This window comes from Zea mays, chromosome 3 (assembly GCF_902167145.1).
Source record: "Zea mays cultivar B73 chromosome 3, Zm-B73-REFERENCE-NAM-5.0, whole genome shotgun sequence".
Classification (NCBI taxonomy): Eukaryota; Viridiplantae; Streptophyta; class Magnoliopsida; order Poales; family Poaceae; genus Zea; species Zea mays.
In genome coordinates, this window is record NC_050098.1 from 86259785 (window position 1) to 86285062 (window position 25278).

Below are 25278 nucleotides of genomic sequence, written 5' to 3' on the forward strand. Positions count from 1 at the left end.
TCGTTTTTCGCAACGAACATGCCCAATCCACTACTTTAGGTCCAAGGGTGTTGTCGCGCAATTTCGTTGCCGCACGTCACCCATTCCGAAAACGGGTGTCGGGTGCATACAAAGCATGAGTTTTCGCCACCGAAACCATTTCTTCGTTTTTCGCAACGAACATGCCTAATCCATTACTTTAGGTCCAAAACTCATGTTTGGGGTGGTTTCGCGCTATGTCGTTGCCGCACGTCACCCATTCCGAAAATGGGTGTCGTGGTGCATACAAAGAACGAGTTTTTGCCACCGGAACCATTTCTTTGTTTTTCGTAACGAACATGCCCAATCCACTACTTTAGGTCCAAAACCCATGTTTGGGGTGGTTTCTTGCAATTTCGTTGCCGCACGTCACCCATTCCGAAAACGGGTTTCGAGGTGCATAAAAAGCACGAGTTTTCGCCACCGGAACCATTTCTTCGTTTTTCTCAACGAACATGCCCAATCCACTACTTTAGGTCCAAAACTCCTGTTTGGGGTGGTTTCGCGCAATTTCGTTGCCGCACGTCACCAACTCCGAAAACGGGTGTCGGGGTGCATACAAGCACGAGTTTTTGCCACCGGAACCATTTCTTTATTTTTCGCAACGAACATGCCCAATCCACTACTTTAGGTCCAAAACTCATGTTTGGGGTGGTTTCGCGCAATTTCATTGCAGCACGTCACCCATTCCGAAAACGGGTGTCGAGGTGCATACAAAGCACGAGTTTTCACCACCGGAACCATTTCTTCGTTTTTCGCAACGAACATGCCCATTCCACTACTTTAGGTCCAAAACTCATGTTTGCGGTGGTTTCGCGCAATTTCGTTGCCGCACGTCACCCATTCCGAAAACAGGTGTCGGGGTGCATACAAAGCACGAGTTTTCGCCACCGGAACCATTACTTCGTTTTTCGCAACGAACATGTCCAATCCACTACTTTAGGTCCAAGGGTGGTTTCGCGCAATTTCGTTGCCGCACGTCACCCATTCCGAAAACGGGTGTCGGGTGCATACAAAGCATGAGTTTTCGCCACCGAAACCATTTCTTCGTTTTTCGCAACGAACATGCCTAATCCATTACTTTAGGTCCAAAACTCATGTTTGGGGTGGTTTCGCGCAATTTTGTTGTCGTACGTCACACATTCCCAAAACGGGTATCGGCGTGCATACGAAGCACGAGTTTTTGCCACTGGAACCAATTCTTTGTTTTTCGCAACAAACATGCCTAATCCACTACTTTAGGTCCAAAACTCATGTTTGGGGTGGTTTCGCGCTATATCGTTGCCGCACGTCACCCATTCCGAAAACGGGTGTCGTGGTGCATACAAAGAACGAGTTTTTGCCACCGGAACCATTTCTTTGTTTTTCGCGACGAACATGCCCAATCCACTACTTTAGGTCCAAAACTCATGTTTGGGGTGGTTTCGCGCAATTTCGTTGCCGCACGTCACCCATTCCGAAAACGGGTTTCGGGGTGCATACAAAGCACGAGTTTTTGCCACCGGAACCATTTCTTCGTTTTTCTCAACGAACATGCCCAATCCACTACTTTAGGTCCAAAACTCATGTTTGGGGTGGCTTCGCGCAATTTCGTTGCCGCACGTCACCCATTCCGAAAACGGGTTTCGGGTGCATACAAAGCACGAGTTTTCACCACCGGAACCATTTCTTCGTTTTTCTCAATGAACATGCCCAATCCACTACTTTAGGTCCAAAACTCATGTTTGGGGTGGTTTCGTGCAATTTCGTTGTCGCACGTCACCAACTCCGAAAACGGGTGTTGGGGTGCATACAAGCACGGCTTTTTGCCACCGCAACCATTTCTTCATTTTTCGCAACGAACATGCCCAATCCACTACTTTAGGTCCAAAACTCAAGTTTGGGGTGGTTTCGCGCAATTTCGTTGCCGCACGTCACCCATTCCGAATTTCGGTGTCGGGGTGCATACAAAGCACGAGTTTTCGCCACCGAAACCATTTCTTTGTTTTTCGCAACGAACATTCCCAATCCACTACTTTAGGTCCAAAACTCATGTTTGGGGTGGTTTCGCGCAATTTCGTTGCCGCACGTCACCCATTCCGAAAACAGGTGTCGGGTGCATACAAAGCATGAGTTTTCGCCACCGAAACCATTTCTTCGTTTTTCGCAACGAACATGCCCAATCCATTACTTTAGGTCCAAAACTCATGTTTGGGGTGGTTTCGCGCAATTTTGTTGTCGTACGTCATCCATTCCCAAAACGGGTGTCGGCGTGCATACGAAGCACGAGTTTTTGCCACTGGAACCAATTCTTCGTTTGTCGCAACAAACATGCCCAATCCACTACTTTAGGTCCAAAACATGTTTGGGGTGGTTTCGCGCTATGTCGTTGCCGCACGTCACCCATTCCGAAAATGGGTGTCGTGGTGCATACAAAGAACGAGTTTTTGCCACCGGAACCATTTCTTTGTTTTTCGCAACGAACATGCCCAATCCACTACTTTAGGTCCAAAACTCATGTTTGGGGTGGTTTCGTGCAATTTCTTTGCCGCACATCACCTGATGTAGCTGAGGTGCCCGATCTTTCGGCGAGTAGAGATAATTCCGATTTGGCGGAAGATGACCCTTGCGATCCGACTACGACGAGCAAGCCCGAGGCGCCAATGCAATCGCTGAACCAACTCCCTGTGGTTACCGACCTTGCTGATGCGAGATCGGCCTGATCACGAAGATCGTTTCCTGTGCGCAATCGAAGAACGAACAAGAAAAAGAGGCGAGCAATCTAATCTATTACTCGAGGGTGGAGTTCTGAATACACGAAGACAGCGCAGATCTGCGCGTGTTCGAGAGTAGCTAAGGCTAACGTAAAACAAAACTCGGAAAATAAAGGAGGCGCAGCTCCTGAATAAATAGAGAGGGGGCGCAGCCCCTAGGGGCGGCCAACCCTAGGTCGTCCCTTATGGGCCGCAATTGGGCTGGTCGTCTATTCTTCCGGGCCTTCGTTCTTTAACAACATGATGTAGTTCAATTCTCTTGCACGGGCCCGAGTCACTGGCCCAGGTGGAAGGGGTGGCGCCTGGGCTAGAGAAGGTGCTGCTGGTGTAGATGTGCTCGTGTTGGTGTTGATGTCCGCATCATCCTCCCCTTCTTGAACTGAAGTCGTCCTCGACGGCAACTCCTCATCTTCTCCCGCATACGGTTTCAAATCTGCAACATTAAAACTAGTGGAAACACCAAACTCCGCAGGCAGGTCAAGGATATAAGCATTATCATTAATCTTGGTTAGTACCTTAAAAGGACCAGCAGCACGAGGCATCAATTTAGAACGGCGCAAAGTAGGAAAACGATCCTTTCTCAAATGCAACCAAACCATATCACCAGGTTTAAAAGTAACATGTTTTCTTCCTTTACTACCAGCAACCTGATTTTTTGCATTAGTAGCAGCAATGTTCTGTTTCGTTTGTTCATGTATGGTAATCATTTGTTCAACATGTGCAGAAGCATCTACATGTGGGGCGTTCGCAGCATTAAGTGAAATCAAATCAATAGGTGCCCTAGGAATGTAACCATAAACAATCTGGAAAGGGCACATCTTTGTAGAAGAATGCGTGGCATGATTGTAAGCAAATTCAACATGAGGCAAGCAATCCTCCCAACGTCTCAAATTCTTGTCTAAAACAGCCCTAAGCATGGTAGATAAAGTTCTATTTACTACCTCAGTTTGTCCATCAGTCTGAGGGTGACAAGTAGTGCTAAACAACAATTTAGTTCCCAATTTATTCCAAAGAGATCTCCAAAAATGGCTTAGAAACTTAGCATCGCGATCAGAGACTATTGTTTTTGGAATACCATGTAAACGAATAATTTCTCTAAAGAACAATTCAGCAACAATGCTAGCATCATCAGTTTTATGACAAGGTATAAAGTGAGCCATTTTAGAGAATCTATCAACAACCACAAAAATACTATCCCTCCCCTTCTTAGTTCTAGGCAAGCCCAAAACAAAGTCCATAGAGATATCAAGCCAAGGAGAAGAAGGGACAGGCAAAGGCATATACAAACCATGGTTGTTCAACCGTGACTTAGCTTTCTGACAAGTAGTGCAGCGTGCAACAAGGCGCTCCACATCAGCGCGCATCCGAGGCCAAAAGAAGTGGGCAGCCAACACCTCATGTGTCTTGTAGACGCCAAAATGCCCCATGAGACCGCCTCCATGCGCTTCCTGTAACAACAAAAGACGAACCGAGCTAGCTGGAACACACAGCTTGTTAGCGCGAAACAGGAACCCATCCTGTATGTGAAATTTGCCCCATGGTTTCCCATTAATACAATGGCCGAAAGCATCTTTAAAATCAGCATCGTCAACATATTGATCCTTCACAGTGTCCAAACCAAAGATTTTAAAATCTAACTGTGACAGCATGGTATAGCGACGAGACAAAGCATCAGCAATAACATTGTCCTTCCCGTTCTTGTGTTTAATAATGTAAGGAAAGGACTCAATGAATTCTACCCATTTAGCATGACGACGGTTCAGATTTGTTTGGGTACGAATATGTTTTAAAGCCTCATGATCAGAATGGATTATAAACTCACGATGCCAAAGATAGTGCTGCCATGTATGCAAAGTGCGCACTAAAGCGTAAAGCTCCTTATCATAAGTAGAATATTTCAGACTAGCACCGCTTAATTTTTCACTAAAATAAGCAACTGGTTTTCCTTCTTGTAACAAAACAGCACCTAGCCCAATACCGCTAGCATCGCATTCAAGCTCAAACACTTTATTAAAATCAGGCAATTGCAATAGGGGAGCTTGGGTTAACTTATCTTTCAAAGTGCTGAACGCTACCTCCTGCGAATCACTCCAAGCAAACGGCACATCTTTCTTTGTAAGCTCATGTAGAGGCGCTGCAATGGAGCTAAAATCACGAACAAATCTGCGGTAGAAACCGGCAAGTCCAAGAAAGCTCCGAATTTGTGTGACCGTCGTCGGTGTAGGCCACTCCCGAATGGCAGCAATCTTGCTGCTATCCACCTCAATGCCCTGTGGAGTAACCACATAACCAAGAAACGAGACACGTTGCGTGCAAAATGTGCACTTTTCCATGTTACCAAACAAGCGAGCAGCACGCAAAGCGTCAAAAACAGCACGCAAATGTTCTAAATGCTCCTCTATAGACTTGTTGTAAATAAGGATATTATCGAAATAAACAACAACAAACAAACCTATGAAGGCCCGTAGAACTTCGTTCATTAAACGCATAAAGGTGCTGGGAGCATTAGTCAATCCAAATGGCATAACCAACCATTCATATAAACCAAATTTGGTTTTAAAAGCCGTTTTCCATTCATCACCGAGTTTCATTCTAATCTGATGGTAACCGCTACGCAAATCAACCTTAGAGAAAATAACGGCACCACTAAGCTCATCTAGCATATCATCAAGGCGTGGAATAGGATATCGATAACGAACTGTGATGTTATTAATAGCACGACAATCTACGCACATACGCCATGACCCATCTTTCTTTGGAACGAGTAAAACAGGAACCGAGCAAGGGCTAAGAGACTCACGAATGTAACCCTTATCAAGCAGCGTCTGCACCTGGCGCTGGATCTCCTTCGTCTCATCTGGATTTGTACGGTACGGGGCGCGGTTCGGAAGAGAAGCGCCGGGGATGAGATCGATCTGATGCTCAATGCCACGGAGGGGAGGAAGACCCGGTGGTAAGTCCGTAGGATAAACATCAGCATACTCCTGCAAAAGGTTAACAACAGCAGGGGGTATATCCAAAGACGGTGCATCATCAAGCGGAACAAGCATTCGCGAGCATACAAGTGCATAACAGGGCATATGAGCTTCATGGAGATCATTAAAATCAGCACGTGTAGCAAGTAAAACAGGAGAGTGCAACTTGATTTCAGATTTAATAGGTGCGGCTGATGTCGATTTGACTTGTTGTGCAGTTTTAGCAGCCCTAGTAAGATCATCTTTCAAAATTTGGTCAGGGGTCATTGGATGTATAATTATTTTCTAGCCTTTAAACATGAAAGAATAATGATTTGAACGACCATGATGTAAACTATCAGTATCATATTGCCAAGGTCGACCTAATAACAAAGAGCATGCTTCCATAGGAATAACATCGCAATCAGCATAATCAGAATAAGAACCCAGCGAAAAGGGGACACGTACCGAACGTGTTACCTTTATTTTACCACCATCATTAAGCCATTGAATGTGGTATGGATGTGGATGTGTGCGAGTGGGCAAGGATAATTTCTCTACCAACGCTGTACTTGCCAAATTGTTGCAGCTGCCACTATCGATGATGATGCGAATCGACCGTTCGTGCACGACCCCCTTGGTATGGAATAGAGTGTGTCGCTGATTTTTTTCGGCCTGGGCAACCTGTGTGCTGAGAACACGCTGCACAACAAGACTCTCATACCTATCGGCGTCGATGGGATCAACGTGGACTTCCTCATTTTCTGCATGGTTAGTGGCAATCATAGCATGACTAGTTTCCTCAGAATCACTGGCTGAAGAGTACTCACCATTGTCACGTATAAGCAAGGTACGCTTGTTTGGGCAGTCCCGAATCATGTGCCCAAACCCTCTGCAACGATGGCACTGAATATCCCGTGTACGTCCTGTGGAAGAAGCGGCGCCTTTGGCAGGGGGTGCCACTGGCTTGGCCGGCCCTGTGCGCGATGTAGTGCTAGGCGTAGGAGGTGCAGGGCTGGAAGGAGTTGAGCTGTGTGTTGGACCCCGGCCTGCAAAAGAGTTAGTATATGTCTTTGATCGTCGTCCCTGCACTTCACGTTCAGCTTTGCAAGCATATTCAAACAATGTGGTTATATCAAAATAATCCTTATAATCAAGTATATCCTGAATTTCCCTGTTCAAACCACCACGAAAACGCGCCATAGCAGCGTCATCTGACTCAACCAAACCACAACGAAGCATACCCTTTTGTAACTCCTGGTAATATTCCTCAACAGATTGTGAACCTTGTTGAAAACGCTGCATTTTGTTAAGCAAATCACGAGCATAATAGGAAGGAACAAATCTGTGGCGCATGGCAGTTTTTAATTGGGTCCAAGTAATGACACTGTTAATGGGAAGTTTTTGTTTATACTCACGCCACCAAATTAAAGCAAAATCAGTAAATTCACTAATGGCAGCCTTCACTTGGCTATTAGCAGGAATATCATGGCATGAAAATTTATGTTCTACCTCTAATTCCCAATCAAGATATGCAGCAGGATCATATTTACCATTAAAAGATGGAATTTTAAATTTAATCTTAGAAAATAAGTCATTAGGGGGATGACGAACCACACGACGTGCACGACCACGGCGATCTCCATCGTCCTGCTCAGTGTCACCGCCGTATTCCTACTCCATCTTTATGGTCAATGCATCAAGGCGTGCCAGGATGGTGTCGAGTGTGGTGCGAGTCGCCGTTTGAGCAAGGTCAAGTTGGTTGAAACGCTCGGTCGTCGAAGTGATCGTTGAATCAAGCCGTTCATGCATCGTCCTAATGTCAGCAGCAAGTCCATCAACTTGTCCCCTTACTTCCTGCAACTGGGCATCCACCATGTCGTGTGCTCCTGCCATAGTTAGCGCAAACACCAAAAGGAGAAAAACCAACGACAAAAACAGGGGTGTACTGCTCACAAGGCGCTCACACTAGTGCTGTTATCAAGTTCTTATCCGTTCTTACCAAGCCACAGTGGTGAACTGCAATCAACAGGTGGAACCGGTGAGAGATTGGATGAGCGATTGCGTGGAGAAACAGAAACCTGCTCGTCGTAGAAATATGTGGAGTTGTGGGTAGGCTGCACTCAAGTCAAGGATTAGCACGATCAAACAATAATGCAAAGTTGAATTATAGTGCAAAACACGAAACTATATTGCTGGCCACAGGTGCAAAGGATGGATGGAACTAGCAGAATGGCAGTAACGTAAATATTGTACTAGTGATGCCAAAAAGGCACTAGTAGAAATCACAGGTGATTTTGTTTTTCTTTTTTGTATGATTTTTTTGATATTTTTCTCAGCACAAGAAGCAACAAGATAGGAGCTAGACGAAGTTTCACCTAAAACAGAGATCAGATGTGGTCTACAGAAAATCAGGAAGTTCTCTGAAAAGCGTGTGAGAACTTTGACGGATTTTTTTCTTTATTTTCCTGAATTTTTTTGACAATTTTGTCGAACCCAAACAGACCGAAGGTAAGTTTGGCCGGGCTCAGAATGGTGTCAACAAGCTCCTGTAAAAATTTCAGATTTTTTGGACACCCGAGCGAAAAGTTATGCCCGTTTTACGGAAGGTGCCTCAAGTTATGTTCTAAAAACGACCGGGATGAAAAACAACCGTATCCTTTCTCCTTCGTTATCTTTTTTTTCTGTTTTTTTTTGACGTAACCGAAGGAGAAAAACAAGGAAGCGGCCGTTGACTCGGTTTGTTTTTTTTTTCTGTTTTTTTTTGACGTAACCGAAGGAGAAAAATAAGGAAACGATGTTGACTCGGTTTGTGGCGTGATCAAACGGGAGATGGTGGCGGCGCTAGGGTTTGAATGGTGGAAGAACACAATGCAACCAGCAACAAATGACGCGAAAGCACACAAATTCAACAATGCAGATTATTGAAAGAAAGTGCGAGGCTCAAAAGGGTGCTGGGATAAGATCTAACCTGAATTTTTATGTGGTTTTGTGGACTGTAGGAAAAAAAACGCTCGATAAACTCACCGATCAACCTGGAAATCTGATACCAATTGATGTAGCTGAGGTGCCCGATCTTTCGGCGAGTAGAGATAATTCCGATTTGGCGGAAGATGACCCTTGCGATCCGACTACGACGAGCAAGCCCGAGGCGCCAATGCAATCGCTGAACCAACTCCCTGTGGTTACCGACCTTGCTGATGCGAGATCGGCCTGATCACGAAGATCGTTTCCTGTGCGCAATCGAAGAACGAACAAGAAAAAGAGGCGAGCAATCTAATCTATTACTCGAGGGTGGAGTTCTGAATACACGAAGACAGCGCAGATCTGCGCGTGTTCGAGAGTAGCTAAGGCTAACGTAAAACAAAACTCGGAAAATAAAGGAGGCGCAGCTCCTGAATAAATAGAGAGGGGGCGCAGCCCGTAGGGGCGGCCAACCCTAGGTCGTCCCTTATGGGCCGCAATTGGGCTGGTCGTCTATTCTTCCGGGCCTTCGTTCTTTAACAACATGATGTAGTTCAATTCTCTTGCACGGGCCCGAGTCACTGGCCCAGGTGGAAGGGGTGGCGCCTGGGCTAGAGAAGGTGCTGCTGGTGTAGATGTGCTCGTGTTGGTGTTGATGTCCGCATCATCACCCATTCCGAAAACGGGTTTCGGGGTGCATACAAAGCACGAGTTTTCGCTACCGGAACCATTTCTTCGTTTTTCGCAACGAACATGCCCAATCCACTACTTTAGGTCCAAAACTCATGTTTGGGGTGGTTTCGCGCAATTTCGTTGTCGTATGTCACCCCATTCCCAAAATGGGTGTCGGGGTGCATACAAAGCACGAGTTTTTGCCACCGGAACCATTTCTTCATTTTTCGCAACGAACATGCCCAATCCACTACTTTAGGTCCAAAACTCATGTTTGGGGTGGTTTCGCGCAATTTCATTGCCGCACGTCACCCATTCCGAAAACGGGTGTCGGGGTGCATACAAAGCACGAGTTTTCGCCACCGGAACCATTTTTTCGTTTTTCGCAACGAACATGCCCGTTCCACTACTTTAGGTCCAAAACTCATGTTTGGGGTGGTTTCGCGCAATTTCGTTGTCGCACGTCACCCATTCCGAAAACAGGTGTCGGGGTGCATACAAAGCACGAGTTTTCGCCACCGGAACCATTTCTTCGTTTTTCGCAACGAACATGCCCAATCCACTACTTTTAGGTCCAAAACTCATGTTTGGGCTGGTTTCGCGCAATTTCGTTGCCGCACGTCACCCATTCCGAAAACGGGTGTTGGGTGCATACAAAGCATGAGTTTTCGCCACCGAAACCATTTCTTCGTTTTTCGCAACGAACATGCCTAATCCATTACTTTAGGTCCAAAACTCATGTTTGGGGTGGTTTCGCGCAATTTTGTTGTCGTACGTCACCCATTCCCAAAACGGGTATCGGCGTGCATACGAAGCACGAGTTTTTGCCACTGGAACCAATTCTTCGTTTTTCGCAACAAACATGCCCAATCCACTACTTTAGGTCCAAAACTCATGTTTGGGGTGGTTTCGCGCTATATCGTTGCTGCACGTCACTCATTCCGAAAACGGGTGTCGTGGTGCATACAAAGAACGAGTTTTTGCCACCAGAACCATTTCTTTGTTTTTCGCAACGAACATGCCCAATCCACTACTTTATGTCCAAAACTCATGTTTGGGGTGGTTTCGCGCAATTTCTTTGCCGCACGTCACCCATTCCGAAAACGGGTTTCGGGGTGCATACAAAGCACGAGTTTTCGCCACCGGAACCATTTCTTCGTTTTTCGCAACGAACATGCCCAATCCACTACTTTAGGTCCAAAACTCATGTTTGGGGTGGTTTCGCGCAATTTCGTTGTCGTATGTCACCCCATTCCCAAAATGGGTGTCGGGGTGCATACAAAGCACGAGTTTTTGCCACCGGAACCATTTCTTCATTTTTCGCAACGAACATGCCCAATCCACTACTTTAGGTCCAAAACTCATGTTTGGGGTGGTTTCGCGCAATTTCATTGCCGCACGTCACCCATTACGAAAACGGGTGTCGGGGGGTGCATACAAAGCACGAGTTTTCGCCCCGGAACCATTTCTTCGTTTTTCGCAACGAACATGCCTGTTCCACTACTTTAGGTCCAAAACTCATGTTTGGGGTGGTTTCGCGCAATTTCGTTGTCGCACGTCACCCATTCCGAAAACAGGTGTCGGGGTGCATACAAAGCACGAGTTTTTGCCACCGGAACCATTTCTTTGTTTTTCGCAACGAACATTCCCAATCCACTACTTTAGGTCCAAAACTCATGTTTGGGGTGGTTTCGCGCAATTTCGTTGCCGCACGTCACCCATTCCGAAAACAGGTGTCGGGTGCATACAAAGCATGAGTTTTCGCCACCGAAACCATTTCTTCGTTTTTCGCAACGAACATGCCCAATCCATTACTTTAGGTCCAAAACTCATGTTTGGGGTGGTTTCGCGCAATTTTGTTGTCGTACGTCATCCATTCCCAAAACGGGTGTCGGCGTGCATACGAAGCACGAGTTTTTGCCACTGGAACCAATTCTTCGTTTTTCGCAACAAACATGCCCAATCCACTACTTTAGGTCCAAAACATGTTTGGGGTGGTTTCGCGCTATGTCGTCCGCACGTCACCCATTCCGAAAATGGGTGTCGTGGTGCATACAAAGAACGAGTTTTTGCCACCGGAACCATTTCTTTGTTTTTCGCAACGAACATGCCCAATCCACTACTTTAGGTCCAAAACTCATGTTTGGGGTGGTTTCGTGCAATTTCTTTGCCGCACATCACCCATTCCGAAAACGGGTTTCGGGGTGCATACAAAGCACGAGTTTTCGCCACCGGAACCATTTCTTCGTTTTTCGCAACGAACATGCCCAATCCACTACTTTAGGTCCAAAACTCATGTTTGGGGTGGTTTCGCGCAATTTCGTTGTCGTATGTCACCACATTCCCAAAATGGGTGTCGGGGTGCATACAAAGCACGAGTTTTTGCCACCGGAACCATTTCTTCATTTTTCGCAACGAACATGCCCAATCCACTACTTTAGGTCCAAAACTCATGTTTGGGGTGGTTTCGCGCAATTTCATTGCCGCACGTCACCCATTCCGAAAACGGGTGTCGGGGTGCATACAAAGCACGAGTTTTCGCCACCGGAACCATTTCTTCGTTTTTCGCAACGAACATGCCCGTTCCACTACTTTAGGTCCAAAACTCATGTTTGGGGTGGTTTCGCGCAATTTCGTTGTCGCACGTCACCCATTCCGAAAACAGGTGTCGGGGTGCATACAAAGCACGAGTTTTCGCCACCGGAACCATTTCTTCGTTTTTCGCAACGAACATGCCCAATCCACTACTTTAGGTCCAAAACTCATGTTTGGGCTGGTTTCGTGCAATTTCGTTGCCGCACGTCACCCATTCCGAAAACGGGTGTTGGGTGCATACAAAGCATGAGTTTTCGCCACCGAAACCATTTCTTCGTTTTTCGCAACGAACATGCCTAATCCATTACTTTAGGTCCAAAACTCATGTTTGGGGTGGTTTCGCGCAATTTTGTTGTCGTACGTCACCCATTCCCAAAACGGGTATCGTCGTGCATACGAAGCACAAGTTTTTGCCACTGGAACCAATTCTTCGTTTTTCGCAACAAACATGCCCAATCCACTACTTTAGGTCCAAAACTCATGTTTGGGGTGGTTTCGCGCTATATTGTTGCTGCACGTCACCCATTCCGAAAACGGGTGTCGTGGTGCATACAAAGAACGAGTTTTTGCCACCAGAACCATTTCTTTGTTTTTCGCAACGAACATGCCCAATCCACTACTTTAGGTCCAAAACTCATGTTTGGGGTGGTTTCGCGCAATTTCTTTGCCGCACGTCACCCATTCCGAAAACGGGTTTCGGGGTGCATACAAAGCACGAGTTTTCGCCACCGGAACCATTTCTTCGTTTTTCGCAACGAACATGCCCAATCCACTACTTTAGGTCCAAACCTCATGTTTGGGGTGGTTTCGCGCAATTTCGTTGTCGTATGTCACCCCATTCCCAAAACGGGTGTCGGGGTGCATACAAAGCACGAGTTTTTGCCACCGGAACCATTTCTTCATTTTTCGCAACGAACATGCCCAATCCACTACTTTAGGTCCAAAACTCATGTTTGGGGTGGTTTCGCGCAATTTTATTGCCGCACGTCACCCATTCCGAAAACGGGTGTCGGGGTGCATACAAAGCACGAGTTTTCGCCACCGGAACCATTTCTTCGTTTTTCGCAACGAACATGCCCGTTCCACTACTTTAGGTCCAAAACTCATGTTTGGGGTGGTTTCGCGCAATTTCGTTGCCGCACGTCACCCATTCCGAAAACAGGTGTCGGGGTGCATACAAAGCACGAGTTTTCGCCACCGGAACCATTTCTTCGTTTTTCGCAACGAACATGCCCAATCCACTACTTTAGGTAAAAACTCATGTTTGGGGTGGTTTCACGCAATTTCGTTGCCGCACGTCACCCATTCCGAAAACGGGTGTTGGGTGCATACAAGCATGAGTTTTCGCCACCGAAACCATTTCTTCGTTTTTTGCAACGAACATGCCTAATCCATTACTTTAGGTCCAAAACTCATGTTTGGGGTGGTTTCGCGCAATTTTGTTGTCGTACGTCACCCATTCCCAAAACGGGTATCGGCGTGCATACGAAGCACGAGTTTTTGCCACTGGAACCAATTCTTCGTTTTTCGCAACAAACATGCCCAATCCACTACTTTAGGTCCAAAACTCATGTTTGGGGTGGTTTTGCGCTATATCGTTGTCGCACGTCACCCATTCCGAAAACGGGTGTCGTGGTGCATACAAAGAACGAGTTTTTGCCACCGGAACCATTTCTTCGTTTTTCGCAACGAACATGGCCAATCCACTACTTTAGGTCCAAAACTCATGAGTGGTGTGGTTTTGCGCAATTTCGTTGCCGCACGTCACCCATTCCGAAAACGGGTTTCGGGGTGCATACAAAGCACGAGTTTTTGCCACCGGAACCATTTCTTCGTTTTTCTCAACGAACATGCCCAATCCACTACTTTAGGTCCAAAACTCATGTTTGGGGTGGTTTCGCGCAACTTCGTTGCCAGACGTCACGCATTCCAAAAACGGGTGTTGGGGTGCATACAAAGCACGAGTTTTTGCCACCGGAACCATTTCTTCATTTTCGCAACGAACATGCCCAATCCACTACTTTAGGTCCAAAACTCATGTTTGGGGTGGTTTCGCGCAATTTCATTGCCGCACGTTACCCATTCTGAAAACGAGTGTCGGGGTGCATACAAGCACGAGTTTTTGACACCAGAACCATTTCTTCGTTTTTTACAACGAACATGCCCATTCCACTACTTTAGGTCCAAAACTAATGTTTGGGTTGGTTTTGCGCAATTTCGTTGCCGCACGTCACCCATTCCGAAAACGGGTGTCGGGGTGCATACAAAGCTAGAGTTTTCGCCACCGGAACCATTTCTTCGTTTTTCGCAACGAACATGCCCAATCCACTACTTTAGGTCCAAAACTCATGTTTGGGGTGGTTTCGCGCAATTTCGTTGCCGCACGTTACCCATTCTGAAAACGAGTGTCGGGGTGCATACAAACACGAGTTTTTGCAACCAGAACCATTTCTTCGTTTTTCACAACGAACATGCCCATTCCACTACTTTAGGTCAAAAACTAATGTTTGGGGTGGTTTTGCGCAATTTCGTTGCTGCACGTCACCCATTCCGAAAACGGGTGTCGGGGTGCATACAAAGCTTGAGTTTTCGCCACCGGAACCATTTCTTCATTTTTCGCAACGAACATGCCCAATCCACTACTTTAGGTCCAAAACTAATGTTTGGGGTGGTTTTGCGCAATTTCATTGCCGCACGTCACCCATTCCGAAAACGGGTGTCGTGGTGCATACAAAGAACGAGTTTTTGCCACCGGAACCATTTCTTTGTTTTTCGCAACAAACATGCCCAATCCACTACTGTAGGTCCAAAACTCATTTTGGGGTAGTTTCGCGCAATTTCGTTGCCGCACGTCACCCATTCCGAAAACGGGTTTCGGGGTGCATACAAAGCATGAGTTTTCGCCACCGGAACCATTTCTTCGTTTTTCTCAACGAACATGCCCAATCCACTACTTTAGGTCCAAAACTCATGTTTGGGGTGGTTTCGCGCAATTTCGTTGCCGCACGTCACCAACTCCGAAAACGGGTGTCGGGGTGCATACAAGCACGAGTTTTTGCCACCGGAACCATTTATTCATTTTTCGCAACGAACATGCCCAATCCACTACTTTAGGTCCAAAACTCATGTTTAGGGTGGTTTCGCGCAATTTCATTGCCGCACGTCACCCATTCCGAAAACGAGTGTCGGGGGTGCATACAAAGCACGAGTTTTCGCCACCGGAACCATTTCTTCGTTTTTCGCAACGAACATGCCCATTCCACTACTTTAGGTCCAAAACTCATGTTTGGGGTGGTTTCGCGCAATTTCGTTGCCGCACGTCACCCATTCCGAAAATAGGTGTCGGGGTGCATACAAAGCACGAGTTTTCGCGACCAGAACCATTTCTTCGTTTTTCGCAACGAACATGCCCAATCCACTACTTTAGGTTCAAAACTCATGTTTGGGGTGGTTTCGCGCAATTTCGTTGCCGCACGTCACCCATTCCGAAAACGGGTGTCGGGTGCATACAAAGCATGAGTTTTCGCCACCGAAACCATTTCTTCGTTTTTCGCAACGAACATGCCTAATCCATTACTTTAGGTCCAAAACTCATGTTTGGGGTGGTTTCGCGCAATTTTGTTGTCGTACGTCACCCATTCCCAAAACGGGTATCGGCGTGCATACGAAGCACGAGTTTTTGCCACTGGAACCAATTCTTCGTTTTTAGCAACAGACATGCCCAATCCACTACTTTAGGTCCAAAACTCATGTTTTGGGTGGTTTCGCGCTATATCGTTGCCGCACGTCACCCATTCCGAAAACGGGTGTCGTGGTGCATACAAAGAACGAGTTTTTGCCACCGGAACCATTTCTTTGTTTTTCACAACGAACATGCCCAATCCACTACTTTAGGTCCAAAACTCATGTTCGGGGTGGTTTCGCGCAATTTCATTGCCGCACGTCACCAACTCCGAAAACGGGTGTCGGGGTGCATACAAGCATGAGTTTTTGCCACCGGAACCATTTCTTCATTTTTCGCAACGAACATGCCCAATCCAGTACTTTAGGTCCAAAACTCATGTTTGGGGTGGTTTCGCGCAATTTCATTGCCGCACGTCACCCATTCCGAAAACGGGTGTCGGGGTGCATACAAAGCACGAGTTTTCGCCATCGGAACCATTTCTTCGTTTTTCGCAACGAACATGCCCAATCCACTACTTTAGGCCCAAAACTCATGTTTGGGGTGGTTTCGCGCAATTTCGTTGTCGCACATCACCCATTCCGAAAACGGGTGTCGGGTGCATAAAAAGCATGAGTTTTCGCCACCGGAACCATTTCTTCGTTTTTCGCAACGAACATGCCCAATCCACTACTTTAGGTCCAAAACTCATGTTCGGGGTGGTTTCGCGCAATTTCTTTGTCGTATGTCACCCCATTCCCAAAACAGGTGTCGGGGTGCATACAAAGCACGAGTTTTTGCCACCGGAACCAATTCTTCGTTTTTCGCAACGAACTTGCCCAATCCACTACTTTAGGTCCAAAACTCATGTTTGGGGTGGTTTCGCGCCGCACGTCACCCATTTCGAAAACGGGTGAAAGGGTGCATACAAAGCACGAGTTTTTGCCACCGTAACCATTTCTTCGTTTTTCGCAACGAACATGCCCAATCCACTACTTTAGGTCCAAAACTCATGTTTGGGGTGGTTTCGCGCAATTTTGTTGCCGCACGTCACCCATTCCGAAAACGGGTGTTGGGGTGCATACAAAGCACGAGTTTTTGCCACCGGAACCATTTCTTCGTTTTTCCCAACGAACATGCCCATTGCACTACTTTAGGTCCAAAACTCATGTTTGGTGTGGTTTCGCGCAATTTCGTTGCCGCACGTTACCCATTCCGAAAACGGGTGTCGGGGTGCATACAAGCACGAGTTTTCGCCACCGGAACTATTTCTTCATTTTTCGCAACGAACATGCCCAATCCACTACTCTAGGTCCAAAACTCATGTTTGAGGTGGTTTCGCGCAATTTCGTTGCCGCACGTCACCCATTCAGAAAACGGGTGTCGGGGTGCATACAAAGCACGAGTTTTTTCCATCGGAACCATTTCTTCGTTTTTCGCAACGAACATGCCCAATCCACTACTCTAGGTCCAAAACTCATGTTTGGGGGTGGTTTCGCGCAATTTCGTTGCCGCACGTCACCCATTCCGAAAACGGGTGTCGGGGAGCACATGAGTTTTCGCCACCGGAACCATTTCTTCGTTTTTCGCAACGAACATGACCAATCCACTATGTTTGGGGTGGTTTCGCGCAATTTCGTTGCCGCACGTCACCCATTCCGAAAACGGGTGTCGGGGTGCATACAAAGCACGAGTTTTTGCCACCGGAACCATTTCTTCGTTTTTCGCAACGAACATGGCCAATCCACTACTTTAGGTCCAAAACTCATGTTTGGGGTGGTTTCGCACAATTTCGTTGCCGCACGTCACCCATTCCGAAAACGGGTGTCGGGGTGCATACAAAGCACGAGTTTTTGCCACCGGAACCATTTCTTCGTTTTTCACAACGAACATGCCCAATCCACTATGTTTGGGGTGGTTTCGCGCAATTTCGTTGCCGCACGTCACCCATTCCGAAAACGGGTGTCGGGGTGCATACAAAGCACGAGTTTTTGCCACCGGAACCATTTCTCCGTTTTTCGCAACGAACATGTCCAATCCACTACTTTAGGTCCAAAACTCATGTTTGGTGTGGTTTCGCGCAATTTCGTTGCCGCACGTCACCAATTCCGAAAACGGGTGTCGGGGTGCATACAAGCACGAGTTTTTGCCACCAGAACCATTTCTTCGTTTTTCGCGACGAACGTGCCCAATCCACTACTTTAGGTCCAAAACTCATGTTTGGGGTGGTTTCGCGCAATTTCGTTGCCGCACGTCACCCATTCCGAAAACGGGTGTTGGGGTGCACATGAGTTTTCGCCACCGGAACCATTTCTTCGTTTTTCGCAACGAACATGCCCAATCCACTATGTTTGGGGTGGTTTCGCGCAATTTCGTTGCCGCACGTCACCCATTCCGAAAACGGGTGTCGGGGTGCATACAAAGCACGAGTTTTTGCCACCGGAACCATTTCTTCGTTTTTCGCAACGAATATGGCCAATCCACTACTTTAGGTCCAAAACTCATGTTTGGGGTGGTTTCGCGCAATTTCGTTGCCGCACGTCACCGATTCCGAAAACGGGTGTCGGGGTGCATACAAAGCACGAGTTTTTGCCACCGGAACCATTTCTTCGTTTTTCACAACGAACATGCCCAATCTACTATGTTTGGGGTGGTTTCGCGCAATTTCGTTGCCGCACGTCACCCATTCCGAAAACGGGTGTCGGGGTGCATACAAAGCACGAGTTTTTGCCACCGGAACCATTTCTTCGTTTTCCGCAACGAACATGTCCAATCCACTACTTTAGGTCCAAAACTCATGTTTGGTGTGGTTTCGCGCAATTTCGTTGCCGCACGTCACTAATTCCGAAAACGGGTGTTGGGGTGCATACAAGCACGAGTTTTTGCCACCGGAACCATTTCTTCGTTTTTCGTGACGAACGTGCCCAATCCACTACTTTAGGTCCAAAACTCATGTTTGGAGTGGTTTCGCGCAATTTCGTTGCCGCACGTCACCCATTCCGAAAACGGGTGTCAGGTGCATACAAAGCATGAGTTTTCGCCACCGGAACCATTTCTTCGTTTTTCGCAACGAACATGCCCAATCCACTACTTTAGGTCCAAAACTCATGTTTGGGGTGGTTTCTTGCAATTTCATTGTCGTACATCCCTCATTCCCAAAACGGGTGTCGGGGTGCATACAAAGCACGAGTTTTTGCCACCGGAACCAATTCTTCGTTTTTCGCAACGAACTTGCCCAATCCACTACTTTAGGTCCAAAACTCATGTTTGGGGCGGTTTCGCGCTATATCGTTGCCGCACGTCACCCATTCCGAAAACGGGTGTCGGGGTGCATACAAAGCACGAGTTTTTGCCACCGGAACTATTTCTTCATTTTTCGCAACGAACATGCCTAATCCAGTACTTTAGGTCCAAAAATCATGTTTGGGGTGATTTCGCGCAACTTCGTTGCCGGACGTCACGCATTCCAAAAACGGGTGTTGGGGTGCATACAAAGCACGAGTTTTTGGCACCGGAACCATTTCTTCGTTTTTCTCAATGAACATGCCCAATCCACTACTTTAGGTCCAAATCTCATGTTTGGGTTGGTTTCGCGCAATTTCGTTGCCGCACGTTACCCATTCCGAAAACGAGTGTCGGGGTGCATACAAGCACGAGTTTTAGCCATCGGAACCATTTTTTCGTTTTTCACAACAAACATGCCCATTCCACTACTTTAGGTCCAAAACTCATGTTTGGGGTGGTTTTGCGCAATTTCGTTGCCGCACGTCACCCATTCTGAAAACGGGTGTCGGGGTGCATAAAAAGCATGAGTTTTCGCCACCGGAACCATTTCTTCGTTTTTCGCAACGAACATGCCCAATCCACTACTTTAGGTCCAAAACTCATGTTCGGGGTGGTTTCGCGCAATTTCGTTGTCGTATGTCACCCCATTCCCAAAACAGGTGTCGGGGTGCATACAAAGCACGAGTTTTTGCCACCGAAACCAATTCTTCGTTTTTCGCAACGAACTTGCCCAATCCATACTTTAGGTCCAAAACTCATGTTTGGGGTGGTTTCGCGCCGCACGTCACCCATTCCGAAAACGGGTGAAAGGGTGCATACAAAGCACGAGTTTTTGCCACCGGAACCATTTCTTCGTTTTTTGCAACGAACATGCCCAATCCACTACTTTAGGTCCAAAACTCATGTTTGGGGTGGTTTCGCGCAATTTTGTTGCCGCACGTCACCCATTCCGAAAACGGGTGTTGGGGTGCATACGAAGCACGAGTTTTTGCCACCGGAACCATTTCTTCATTTTTCCCAACGAACATGCCCATTGCACTACTTTAGGTCCAAAACTCATGTTTGGTGTGGTTTCGCGCAATTTCGTTGCCGCACGTTACCCATTCCGAAAACGGGTGTCGGGGTGCATACAAGCACGAGTTTTTGCCACCAGAACCATTTCTTCATTTTTCACAACGAACATGCCCATTCCACTACTTTAGGTCCAAAACTCATGTTTGGGGTGGTTTTGCGCAATTTCGTTGCCGCACGTCACCCATTCCGAAAACGGGTGTCGGTGTGCATACAAAGCTTGAGTTTTCGCCACCGGAACCATTTCTTAATTTTTCGCAACGAACATGCCCAATCCACTACTCTAGGTCCAAAACTCATGTTTGAGGTGGTTTCGCGCAATTTCGTTGCCGCACGTCACCCATTCAGAAAACGGGTGTCGGGGTGCATACAAAGCACGAGTTTTTTTCCATCGGAACCATTTCTTCGTTTTTCGCAACGAACATGCCCAATCCACTACTCTAGGTCCAAAACTCATGTTTGGGGTGGTTTCACGCAATTTCGTTGCCGCACGTCACCCATTCCGAAAACGGGTGTCGGGTTGCACATGAGTTTTCGCCACCGGAACCATTTCTTCGTTTTTCGCAACGAACATGCCCAATCCACTATGTTTGGGGTGGTTTCGCGCAATTTCGTTGCCGCACGTCACCCATTCCGAAAACGGGTGTCGGGGTGCATACAAAGCACGAGTTTTTGCCACCGGAACCATTTCTTCGTTTTTCGCAACGAATATGGCCAATCCACTACTTTAGGTCCAAAACTCATGTTTGGGGTGGTTTCGCGCAATTTCGTTGCCGCACGTCACCCATTCCGAAAACGGGTGTCGAGGTGCATACAAAGCACGAGTTTTTGCCACCGGAACCATTTCTTCGTTTTTCACAACGAACATGCCCAATCCACTTTGTTTGGGGTGGTTTCGCGCAATTTCGTTGCCGCACGTCACCCATTCCGAAAACGGGTGTCGGGGTGCATACAAAGCACGAGTTTTTGCCACCGGAACCATTTCTTCGTTTTTCGCAACGAACATGTCCAATCCACTACTTTAAGTCCAAAACTCATGTTTGGTGTGGTTTCGCGCAATTTCGTTGCCGCACGTCACTAATTCCGAAAACGGGTGTCGGGGTGCATACAAGCACGAGTTTTTGCCACCGGAACCATTTCTTCGTTTTTCGCGACGAACGTGCCCAATCCACTACTTTAGGTCCAAAACTCATGTTTGGAGTGGTTTCGCTTAATTTCGTTGCCGCACATCACCCATTCCGAAAACGGGTGTTAGGTGCATAGAAAGCATGAGTTTTCGTCACCGGAACCATTTCTTCGTTTTTCGCAACGAACATGCCAAATCCACTACTTTAGGTCCAAAACTCATGTTTGGGGTGGTTTCTTGCAATTTCATTGTCGTACATCCCTCATTCCCAAAACGGGTGTCGGGGTGCATACAAAGCCCGAGTTTTTGCCACCGGAACCAATTCTTCGTTTTTCGCAACGAACTTGCCCAATCCACTACTTTAGGTCCAAAACTCATGTTTGGGGTGGTTTCGCGCTATATCGTTGCCGCACGTCACCCATTCCGAAAACGGGTGTCGGGGTGCATACAAAGCACGAGTTTTTGCCACCAGAACTATTTCTTCATTTTTCGCAACGAACATGCCCAATCCAGTACTTTAGGTCCAAAAATCATGTTTGGGGTGATTTCGCGCAACTTCGTTGCCGGACGTCACGCATTCCAAAAACGGGTGTTGGGGTGCATACAAAGCACGAGTTTTTGGCACCGGAACCATTTCTTCATTTTTCTCAATGAACATGCCCAATCCACTACTTTAGGTCCAAATCTCATGTTTGGGTTGGTTTCGCGCAATTTCGTTGCCGCACGTTACCCATTCCGAAAACGAGTGTCGGGGTGCATACAAGCACGAGTTTTAGCCACCGGAACCATTTTTTCGTTTTTCACAACAAACATGCCCATTCCACTACTTTAGGTCGAAAACTCATGTTTGGGGTGGTTTTGCGCAATTTCGTTGCCGCACGTCACTAATTCCGAAAACGGGTGTCGGGGTGCATACAAGCACGAGTTTTCGCCACCGGAACCATTTCTTCGTTTTTCGCAACGAACATGCCCAATCCACTACTTTAGGTCCAAAACTCATGTTCGGGGTGGTTTCGCGCAATTTCGTTGTCGTATGTCACCCCATTCCGAAAACAGGTGTCGGGGTGTGTTGGGGGCCTTCGGCTTCCGAAGGTCCTCAAAAACAAGATTTAACAGTATCTCTGGAGTATAATGTGTGAACAGGTATCTTCGGACTCGAATCGGTACCACAGTGGGAGAAGCCCAAAGAATACGAAGGTCGACACAGCACCGAAGCTGTGAGTAGGAAAGCTTCGGCGTAATAGCAGAAAAAGAAACCGACTTAAAGATGAAAAGGCTATTCAGGCCTCGGTGGATTACTATAGAATTACTACCAAATGTAAAGGGCATGAATGTAATTTTATATGAGCTGTGTCCCGTGTCTATAAATAGGTGAACAGTACCCCCGTACTGTTCACGCTGATTTGGCATTTGTTTTTGCGTCACACATGTACTTTCATCTCCTTCCAAGCTGAAGGTACATTTGTAATTCGATGTCATTTCTGTTTCTTCATAATAATAATGCAAAAATAAGTTGATAATAATGTATAATTGTCTATGTCATCCTTCATATTCCTTATGATTCATTCTTCATCGTCGTATGCTGTGTTTATGAAGGTATGTCCTTCATAACCTTCGTCCGAAAATCATTATATCCTAAGGGAAATAATGCTTCGTAGGACGAAGGACTCTATCGATTAACATTTTCTATGTTGCCTTGTTCTTAACTCATAGCATTTGAGAACAAGTCCCCAACATTGGCGCCGACCTCCGGTGAACTCACTTCCACTCTTTGAGTTTTTGAACACCTTCGGCGATCATAAACCTTCGCTATGGCGCCGAAGAAAGCTTCTGCAACTGGGGCTGCAGCTCTGCAACCGCTGGACCACAATCAGGAGACTGTCTCCCTTCGGGAGGCCCGAAGCCAGAAAAGGAAGGCTGTTAGCCCGACACCGCCAGAGGATGAGATAGACCAAGAAATCAGAGACATGGAGATGCTTCATCAACAGGTGCAGAGGAAGAAGGAAAAGATGGCCAGGCTAGCTGAACTGCAAAGGCAGATAGACGAAGCCTCTGAAGAGGTTCGTCATCTTACTCAGGATGAGCAACACCGAAGGCCTTAGCACCAAGACCTTCATCAGGAGGGTTTCCTCAACGAAGATGACTGGTATGACAATTTCCATCATGGGAATTTTGTTTTTGATGATGCTTTTCCTCTGTCCGCTGAGCTGCAGGCTACACCTTGGCCTCCGTCCTACAAGCCGCCTCAGCTTCCCATATTCGATGGCCACTCAGACCCGAAGCAGTTTTTGATGAGCTACGAAGCAACAGTATCTTCGTATGGTGGCACTGTTGCAGTCATGGCCAAATCTTTTGTTATGGCTGTCAGGAGTGTTGCTCAAACCTGATATTCCTCCCTTCGACCAGGAACGATCACTTCATGGCAAAAGCTGAAGGATTTGTTGTTAACCAGCTTTCAAGGGTTTCAGACGAAGCCGGTCACTGCTCAAGCTCTATTCCAGTGCACCCAGGATCACGAAGAATACCTTCAGACGTACGTCTGGAGGTTCTTGCGTTTGAGGGCACAGGCACCAACAGTGCCCAACGAAATTGTCATTGAGGCCATGATCAAGGGGCTTCGGCCAGGACCTTCAGCTCAGTACTTTGCTAGGAAGCCTCCTCAAACTTTGGAGAAGCTGCTCCAGAAGATGGACGAGTATATTCGGGCCGATAATGATTTTCGTCAAAGAAGGGAGGAGGCTTTCAGGTTTTCTGAAATGACCAGGGGCTTCGGAGGGAGGTTCTATCCGAGGCACGTTAGGTCAATTCACAACTCTACTCAAAATGATGATAGGGGGAGCCAGCAGCAAAGGCCACAGTGCTCCTCACAGGCTTCGGGGCAACAGCAAGGCTCCTTCCGACCAACAGCTCCGAGAGGCAGAAGCGCCAGGGGCTTCGGCGGAATATTTGGAGACCAACCAAGAAGAATTTTTTGCTTGTTCTGTGGTGAGAACAAAGGCCATACCACCAACAGGCTCAGCCGAAGCAGGTCATGCACACTGCTTCGTATCATTCGCCTTACATCCCAGAATATGTAGGCAACCACCCTGCAGTTTCTGTTGCTTCGGCGAGTCAACCTCAAGCTTCCTGGCAACAGCCTCCGCCTCCACCACCGCTGCAACAAGGCCAACAGCCAGAAGGGAGTCAATATGCTCCACACCAAAGGGACTTCAGAGAACAGTCCGAAGCTCGCACAGTCAACAGCACTGTGCCAGAGTCAAAGCACATCTATTGACAAATATCCTACCTTGATAGCAGTCTTTTTCATTCAGTTTTATTTTCTGTTTAATAAAGGACATTTTTTAGATTTCATGTAATAGTTTCGTTGTTTGCCACAAGGAAAATATATTTTCTCCACAGGCTTAAGTTGTTAAAGCTTAAAGATTTGCGATAACAAGGAGGACCTTCGAATTATCAAAAATTCTTCGAAGCAACAAAAAGTCGTTCTAAGGAACGCAGAGTAAGTTTGCTGAAGTCACAAAAAGTCATTCCAAAGGGAGCGCAGTGTAAGTTTTCTGCTCCAAAGTCGTTCCAAAGGGAATGCAGAGCTTACAGCGAAAAGTCAACGCTGATACCGCCTAAAGTAAAAGGCGAAGCGCGAAAAGTCAACGCGAATACCGCTGAAAGTAAAAGGCGAAGAAGCTCCTAAGGGAGGCTTACAGCGAAAAATAAACGCTGATTCCGCTGAAGTAAAAGGCGAAGAAGCTCCTAAGGGAGGCTTATAGCAAAAAGTCAACGCTGATTCAAAAAGATTATGTGTTTTATCGCAGGGATGTGCGTGTGTCTTCGGAATAAATACCTTCTTACATAGCATAACATCATTACATCATTTCGCATAGCATAAGCATCATACATCATGCTGCATATGGCACAAGAAGGGGACACACTATTGATCTTCAGAAGAATGTTTTGAAAAAGGAGAAAATCATGCTAAGTCGTAAGGAGATACACTATTGATCTTCGGAAGTGTAGCTTCGGAAAATATCTTCACGAAGCTTGGATATTATTCATCAGAACACTACGGATATTGTTGTGATAAATAAAAATTCTTCTTCACGAAGCATGAAAAGAAGGGAAGGTGTTTTTTCGTCAAAGACTCAAAAACGGTACGTATGTAAAGTTTCATGCATCGTAAAGAAT